The 9,501-nt window shown below is 34.0% G+C and overlaps 1 protein-coding gene across 2 annotated transcripts in view; it reads right to left on the bottom strand.

Annotated features, from left to right (window-relative positions):
- TTC29 (tetratricopeptide repeat domain 29) overlaps nt 1-9,501 on the bottom strand; it is a 256,428-nt gene that overhangs the window by 234,072 nt on the left and 12,855 nt on the right. The gene's annotated exons all lie outside the window — the stretch shown is intronic.

The following is a 9,501-nucleotide window of genomic DNA, read 5'->3' as shown; positions in this document are numbered from 1 at the left end:
ACAAGTAACCATTGTAATTTCTTTTGCTGGGGGAGGGCCCAGAAAGACTGCAGAGAAAGAGATGTGTCTAGGTCCTTGCATTATCTGAAAAAAATTTTAATTTGCCCTCACTTTTAATTGAATAAGATAAAAATTCTTTAGTCAATTTTACAAAACCTTAAAGTGTAGCAAGAGAAAATGAAAACCACAGCTCAATATCATTATGATTTAGATGCAAAATTCACATATACACATACACGTGCGCACACACACACACACACACACAGAAGTCAATAAATTGAAACCATTGTGAGTTTATCTCAGAATTGGAAGAATAGTTCAAAATAGAAACTCTAGTAACTTTATAATAATCTAGTAGGTGCAAGAAAATTATTTCACAATGTTCAAAGCTCACACATGATTAAGAAAAATGGAAACTAAAAAAAAGCTTCTTTATCTTGGTAACGTGTATCTATTAAAAAACCTATGGCAAAAGGCTTTTTCTGTTTAGGATACATTAGAATCGTCTTCACTGAAGCCAGGAATGTGAAGAGATGTCAATGTTATTATTTAACACAATTGAAATGAAAGGTTCTTGTTAATGTGGGACTCAGTATTTTAATAATGTCAGTTCTCCTAAAATAACATATGAATTTAGCACAATCCCAATAAAATCTTAATGATATTTCCCCAACTCTTGACAAGATTATTCTAAAATTCATATAAAACAGTGAATATACAAGAAAAACTTTCTCATTTGGAAAAAAAGGGACTTTCTGCCAGATATAAGAATGCATTTCAACTATATTGATAAAAACATTAGTGGCACTAATATAAGAAAAGGCAAATAAATTAATATAACAGAATATATATGTATATGTATGTGTAAAAGTGTATGCCTCATATACACACATGAAAATCTGGCATTTAATAAAAGGAGCGTTTCGATTCAGGGGAAAGTTTTTAGGACAACTGATTTGCAACTATTACTGGTTTTATTTTTTTAGATTAATATTTTATATCCAACAAATAACACATATATAGCATGTGCTATATTACTTCTCTGCATTTAAGAATATACTTAATACACTTAAATCTCAGTTTCCTGATCATCTCCTTAACCCTAATATATGTGATAGGTTTATATTAACATTATCATGAAGATCTTTCAGCTGCTTAATCATATTATTTGCTACAGAATTAGTTAAGAAGTGTTTCTTCGTCTTCTATTTTCTTGAAGAGTTTGTGTTGAGTTTGTCATTATTTCTTCCCCTAATGTTAGGGCGAATTCGTTAGTGGAGCCACATGGGCCTGGAATTTTCTTTGTAGGAAATTTTTTAAACTATAAATTTAATGTCTTTAATAAATATAAATCTGTTCTGTTATTTGTTTCTATGTAAGAGAACTTTGGCAGTGTCTTTTGGGAAATTTAGCCCTTTCATCTAAGTCGTTGAGTTTATCAGCATGAAGTTTATCTCCTAATAACATTTTAATATTTGTGTAATCTGTAATGATGTGTCCCTTTTCATTTCCCAAATTGGTAAACTGTGTCTTCTATTTTTCTCTGATCAGTTTGACTAATGGTTGATCAATTTGTTTTTCAAAAAACCATCATTAGTTTCATTGCTTTTGTTTGTTTGTTTTCTGCTCTCATTTTACTATTCCTTTTTCTCTACTAACTTTGAGTTTAATTTGCTTTCTTTTTCTGGTTTTTGAAAATGAAAGCTTAGAAAATTAATTTTGGATATTTACATTTTTTCTAATACAAGCATTTTAATGCTATAAATTTCCTTTTAAGCACTGCTTTAGCTGTATCCCACAAACTTTGATATGCTGTGTTTTCTTTTTCATTCAGTTAAAATATTTTCTAATTTGACTTGTGATTTCTTCTTCGATTAATGGGTTATTTAGAAGTATGTTGTCTTGCTTCCCAATTTGGGAAGATTTTCCAAAACTCTTTCTGCTATCCTTTTTAACTTAATTTCATTCTTGTAAAAGAACATAGTTGAAAGGATTTAAATTATTTAAACATGTTAAAATTTGTTTTATGGCCCAGACTATAATCTACTATGATAAATCCTCCATGCACAGTTGAACATAATGTGTTCTACTGTTGTTTGGTGGAATACTCCGTAAGTGTCAATTACTTAAGGTGATTAAAGGCGTTGTTGAAGGTTTCTATATTCCTACTGGTTTTTCTACCAATTATTGAGAGAGTGATGTTGAAATCTCCAACTAAAATTATGGACTTTTCTACTTCTCCTCTTCTTTCTATCAGTTTTGGTTCAACGTTTTTTGAAGTTCTGTTATCAGAAGCACAAACATTTAGGCTTATGTCCTCTTGATGAGCCAACTCCTTTTATCATTATAAAATATCATTTTTTTCTATAGTCATATTTCAACTGCTTTCTGAAAACATTTCTGAAATTTTGAGATCTCTCATTTGTTTTCTCTCCTTTCTTATCATGGTAATAATTTATTATCCTTTGTACTTCTGTGTGGCCATTTCAAACATAGAAAAGAAATGAGATTAGTCACTTATCTTGACCTTGACATTAATGTGGAAAAACCTTAAGCCAAATTAACTTTTGAGAAAACAATTCCCTTAATCAGCAATGCATTTCTTTGGCTACTTTGGTTGTAGGATAAACAATTGTTTCAGACAAGCTTAAGTAAAATGATTTCATGGAAATCTGAATCATGATTACAGAACAACTGAGTTCTGGTAGAACTGAGCCCCAAGGCAGGTTCTGGATCCAAGGCAGTACTGGAAATACCAGAAAAGTCTGAAAATTGATTTCAAATGTATGTCATCCATTTTCTTTCTAGCTTATTCATTCCTTCCTCTCTTTGAACCATCTTTTTTCCTACTGCTTTGCTTCTGCTTTATAACAATAGGTTGCCTTGGTCAAATTACTTAACCTCTCCATGCCTTGGTCTCTGGGAGTAATAACAAGGGTTATTGTTCATAGGGTTGTTGTATAGACCACTTAACACAGAGAATAGCACACAGCAATCATTTATTTTACCTGTTACTGTCTTGTTTGAAAGAAAACTTAATGGAAAGATGTAATATTTATGACAAGCTGTCTAAATAACCATTTTGTTGCATTAGGTGTGCAAATTTTTCTTACATAAGATTATATGATAACTTTCTTTTGGAGCTTAGTATCAGGAAAAAGCTTGTCTCTTAAAGAACTGATGTATGCCTTTTCATCAGGTGTTGAGACTTCTGTAGTTCTTCACATCTTCCTTTTTGCCCAGTCTACCCAGAAGTTGAAAGAGAAACTTAATGTTCCCTCATAGTAACTATAGCAATTCCACTGGGGAGCGTATTTACATACTTTATTTATTTGCTTTCTATTTTCTAGTTATAATCTGACAGCTGTATAATACAAAGGTTTTTGTTGTTGTTGTTGTTGTTGTTGTTTTGGTGTTTTTGTTTTTTGTTTTTTTGTTTTTGAGACAGAGTCTTGCTCTGTCACCCAGGCTGGAGTTCAATGGCGCAATCTCAGCTCACTGCAACCTCTGCCTCACAGGTTCAAGCAATTCTCCTGCCTCAGCCTCCTGAGTAGCTGGGATTACAGGTGTGTGCCACCACGCCTGACTAATTTTTATATTTTTAGTAAAGACAGGGTTTCACCATGTTGGCCAGGCTGGTCTCGAACTCCTGACCTCAGGTGATCCGCCCGCCTCGGCCTCCAAAGTGCTGGGATTACAGATGTGAGCCACTATGTCCAGCCTACAAAGTCTGAACTCTAAGTTTCTTTAATCTATTCTGGAAAGAAAGTCAACAAGCAAAGAAGTGTTATTTTATGTAAGTCCAAGGCCTAAAAGTTGAAAACACAATCCCTGCTTTCAAAGACTCCAGTCTAGAGCAGAGTTCATTTCTTATGACAACTCACATTAAGAAAAAATACAAAAATTAGCTGGGTGTGGTGGCGCACATCTGTAATTCCAGCTACTCAGGAGGCTGAGGCAGGAGAATTGCTTAAACCCGTGAGGTGGAGATTGCAGTGAGCCGAGATTGCAGTGAGCCAAGATTATGCCACTGCACTCCAACCCGGGCAACAGAGCAAGACTCCATCTCAAAAAAAAACAAAAACGAAAAACAAAATCAGACACTTACATTGCAATTCAGCACATGTATAAATGTGTGTGTAATATATTAAACCAATGTTTAAAAGCACAAATATGCAAAATGTTCCGATCGGTTTATAATTATTAACTCAATTAATTATAATTATTTTAGGAAACAGGCCCTATTATCATTATCTTTATTTTTTTCAGATTAGGTAACTGAAGTACAGAAAGGTTAAGTAACTTCGCCAAAGTCAACTAGATACTTTGTCAATGAGAGTAAATCTGGGACTGGAGTCCAGAGAGTATGGTTTAAAAATTCATGCTCTATTCCATTACACATGGCAGCCTCCCAGTATTTAGCTTTCTTCTATGCAATGCATTTCTTTCTATCCTATTTGTCTACACTCTCTTTCCATTTCTTAAATCCTAGCCACGATCCCCAATCTGATGGGTCACAATCACTACCCACTAATGAGTCACAATCTATATACTATCCATACTATAGTACATACATACATAGTACATACATACATAGTATAGAACATACTACAGTATGTTAAATATTAATAAAGGGGAAATAAAACACTTGTACATGACTGTCAATGGCCAGCAAGATAGTTCAAACAGGAGCTCTGCACTCTACCAAGTGGATCAAAGGAGGCCTCACAAAGCAGGAAACAGTTAAGTTGAGGCTGGAAGATAAATAAAAGCTTGCCCAGTACACAAAGCATGAGAGAAAGCAGAGGGTTTTCCAGGCAGAACACATGTGCAAGTCTATGAAGGGGTAAAAGATCATGGGTTCTCATTCCTGTGAGGTGAGCTAAGCACTGTATGAGTAGAGTACCAAGGATGCACATATGAGCAGAACAGCAAAGGCCCCAGCTCTCTTGAAGCTTGTAGTCTAGTATAGGAAACAATTATACTAGCAATGGCAATATAGTACTATAAGTGTACTGGAGATTATAAGATTATATCAAGTTTATCTAATACAGTTGAGTCATTTAAGAATGAGTAAGAGTCATGAGACAATTAGGAGAAAACTCATTCTAGGCCAAGAGAATAGAAATACACTAAGAATGAGAGATGAGAGAAAACATAGAATAATGAAGACCTGAGTATTTTCAGAGGCAGAATGGTATAATGCTCCAAGAATGAGTGCTAGACCCAGACTGCATAGATTCAAAGTCAGCTCTTCTACTTGTTATCTGTGTGTCCTTGGGAAAGTTACTTAATATCTCTGTGCATCAATTCTTAGCTGTAAATTGAACTAATAAATTCTTTTTGTGAATTAAATGAATGAATACATATGAGGCACTTAAAATAATTCCTGAAACATAGAAAGTGCTCTACAAATATTAGTCATTACTATTATTTTTGCAAGAAGATTAATTTCAAGGCAAGAACAGAAGGAATTAAACTGGAAACAGTATGCATGGGCTGGGATGAGGCTGGCCTTAATTAAAAAGTATTTCTTGAGTGCCTACTATGTGGATACTGTTATAGGTGCTGGAGATTCAGCAGTGAACAAGACATCCCACTAGTTGCTGGGGTCAGTTCAGAAGGAGTCATTTTTTATCTATTGCTTTATTTAGTCCCCATGTTTACTCCATTGGTAAGTTCTGATCTCCCTATCACTTAAATATATTCTAAATTAAACCATTTCTCATCATTTCCACTACATCTACCCTAGTCAAGCCACCATCATCTTTTGCTCAGGGTGCTCCCCAGTCAAATATCCGCAGAGCCCAACAGCCTTGAATGATCCCTTTAAACTAAAGTGACAGCATATCATTTCCCTGCATAAAATGAGCCAAAGGTTTCCTAGCATACTTAGAAGAAAATTTAGGCTTTTTGGAAATTATTCTGACCAAATAACTTCTGAGCCCTTAGGAACAATGTGAAGGGAATTTTAAAACACCCAAGAAGCAAAAAAGAGATTTGGAAAGATTCTTATTGATCATCTAAGAGTTTGGAAAATACTATAGTAATTAATTAATAAGTAAATTAATAAACAATTTTTATTAATTTAAGGACAGAGGCAATCAACATTGCTAAATTTCCCAGTAACACAAATCTTTCAATATATAAACCTAGACTAAAACAAAAACTAATACAGCCAAACATACAATTAAAACTTTTCTAAAATGCATTACTTATTTCCCTGCCATATGAAATAGAGTAAGGTCAACAAAATAATGCTTTGTTAGGAATTCTGTTATTTAATTTCAACACAATGTAAATACACTGAAAAGGGTGGCTGCAGGGCCCAGTCATGCCTTGCCCTTGTCCCCAGACAGTCTGTCCTTTTCATAGTGGCCAATTATTTTATCTTCCCCATGTCAGCTAGTATTTCAGTATTTTAGCTTCTTCCTTACAAATTTAATTTGCCTAAAGTAGGAAAAACAGGATGCTTCCATGAAAAGCAATATAGGCAAGCTAGTTAAATAAGAAAATCTAATTTTATATACATGTCTAAGTCGACAGACTTGGCCTAAGGATGCCTCCACAGCCCTTCTGACAGTAAAATATGTAGGCTATTTTTCTGGAGCTTTTCTTTGTTGCGTCAAGGTTTGCATGCATATACTGATGTTGGTTAATGTAAATCTGACATCTGAATTAGTGATGTGTCCCTGATATTCTTTTTATGAAAGAACTGTCAAGTTTTGCCTGCACTGTGTAGATTGCAGGGAAGAAGAGGAAGAAGCTTCTCTATCTGGGTTTTCTGGCTATACAGTATCTCTGATGTACAATACAGCAAAGTGCAATAGAAGAAGGTATGCCTGTATTTAATTCGACTTAACATGCTTACACTTTGGCTTGAAGACAAGCACTTAAAGTATATTGAAAGATTTTTATATAGTGATATGTAGAAAATTGGGATTAATAGTTAAAGCACAGAGCTTGAAGATGTTAATACACATACATATATACACATAATATGCACATATACAATATATATATTTATAGACACACACACTACATATATTTGCACACACACATATATATCTTGATAAGTTGCCTTCCTAGATCAAAGAAAGGGTGATCATATTTTAAATGGTCTCAGAGAGTCACTGAAATACAAACATGAAGTTTTAAAAGCTTCCAAATAATAAAAACTATCAAGGAAAAGTATCTCCTACAAACTTATATTCTCATTTTCATTTCTTATAACTAGACATTTAAATGCTTTTATTTTAAAAGAGAATGAAAAAAATAAAAACAAAAGAGAATGATAATGCTGTTCCCTTCTAATCTGGAGGTGGGCATCACCTGATTATGCTTCCCAGAAAAGTGCCTGGTCTGGTAATATCTGTGGAAACCCTGGTGAAGCAAAAGAGCTTTTGTGAATCCATAACTTGGTTTTGCTTAAAACAGTGAGATGGTGACACTGGTTATTACCACATCTCCAATTTCCAACATAGAAAACAGAACAGGATACGGATATAGGCCAGGGAGATGATTTTTCCATAGTTGCAGTAACCTCAGTAATTTTAAGGATTGTTTTTTGGCCATCATGGAGGCTTGAAAAGGGTCTAAATAGTTTTTAATCTTCCCTGTTTTCTTAATACAGAAAGAACACACTATCAAAGACAAAACACAACATAATAAAACCATCTTGCCCCATACATTGAGAGTGATGTGGCTGGATCATTGTTTATCCCACTGACTGACAGTTCTGGCTGATTCATCCTCTGTGGTACCTGTGTGCTTGTCTCCTTTTATCTTTTTTTATTTATCACTTTGTCCTATCACACTGAAAAAGGAATTTCCCAAATGGTTTTTAAATAGAGAAGTACATTTTGCTCTTACAGGTTTATGGGCTATTGTAGGAAAAACCACATCCTCCAGCTATATTCTGTGTATTTCTAAAACTGCGAGTTTATCCGTACATTTCTGAAAAGTTTTTATTGCAACTTGAAATTTTCTTTAAAAACTGGCTGGGCACGATGGCTCCCAGCTCTCATGCCAGCACTTTGGGAGGCTGAGGTGAGAGGACTGCGTGAAGCCAGGAGTTCAAGTTCAATCTGGGCAACAAAGTGAGTCCCTGTCTCTATAAAAATAAAAAGTCCTCTCATTGATTAGTATTATAAGTTTGAAATATATCTTATTTAAAACTCTGCCTTTAGGACATGATGAAAATGATACTTAGTACAACAAAAAGGTATTTAAAGAGAAATGATAAATTAATATCACTACATACATCAACACATAAAGTTAATGCAAAATATTTAGGCTATTTATACTATTAATAAATGCTTAAGCCAAAGAAAAATGAGCAATGATAATTAATAATAGTCTCAATTGAGTGTCATCTACATGTGTTTCACATAGAGAATCTCATTTAATTCCTGTAAGAATTTCTTGTTATTATGCTCTCCAAATAGTTGTGGAAAGCAGAGATGAGAGAAAGCAGGTAACCTCCTTAAGACAATACAGGTATTACATAACAAAGCCAAGTTTTCAACTGCAGAAGGAATCAGCTCCTCTAATAGCCAGAGCTGCAAGTCATGACTCCCATGGTTTCCTCTTAGAGATATTTTTTAAAAACGTCTATTAGAGCTGGTAAACTTAAACACCATATGTGAAAATAATATTTTAAAGCAAACTCCTAAGGGACACAAAGATATAAATGCGTAAAAAATTGGCATTTCTATGTTCTGTTGACATTTGAAATCTTTTCTTTTATCTCTATATTTGGTTTTGGTGAAAATTTGAGACCATTTTTTTGCACCTAGTGAACATTGTTGTTTTATTCTGTCTTGTTTTGTTTTTCAAAAATCTCCTTCCAACTACATTTTTAAAATTCCCCAATTTTAAACTTTATTGATATCAGTCTTTTCCCCCTTCTTCTTTCCGTTTTTTCTTCTTCTTCCCTTCCTTCTCTTTCTTTTCTTTTAAATCATGGCAAAACGGTCTTTTCATTCCTGGTTTCACACGCTAGAGATCCAATCTAGAAGACAATGCCAGAATTTTTTCAAAAAGGAGTGACAATTTCTTCTCTCTTTCCATCTGCATTCTCTGTAATCACTTATTTTTTAAAAATATTCATGAGAAAGAAATTTTCTCTTCATTTTGGAACACCAAAATCTTCTTTCCTAGCAAGAAACGGGTTCTTCCTTCTCTTGCCCACCTATCTCTGTCTCATCTGGAGATTAGTCATGTAAACATTTGCTTGGCAACTGGTTTCTTCAGGAAGTTAATTTGCAAACCTCCATAGAGAATTTAATTTATTACTTTACCAAACAGCAAACTGTTTTAAGAGAAACCAAAATGATTTCATAAAAAATTTCAAAAGTAAACAAAAATGAATTAAGCAGAGGAAGAGCACACTTGAAAGGATCTAACTTCCAATAAAGAATTATGAAATATTGTATCTTAAATACATGGGCTTCATCTTGCTCCATATGTTCAGAATGCCAAGGCATTGTGCAAATCCAG

The sequence above is a fragment of the Papio anubis genome, chromosome 3 (assembly GCF_008728515.1).
Source record: "Papio anubis isolate 15944 chromosome 3, Panubis1.0, whole genome shotgun sequence".
NCBI classification, from domain to species: domain Eukaryota; kingdom Metazoa; phylum Chordata; class Mammalia; order Primates; family Cercopithecidae; genus Papio; species Papio anubis.
Note: the sequence above shows the minus strand (reverse complement) of the source record. Positions and strands in the feature narration are given on the sequence as shown.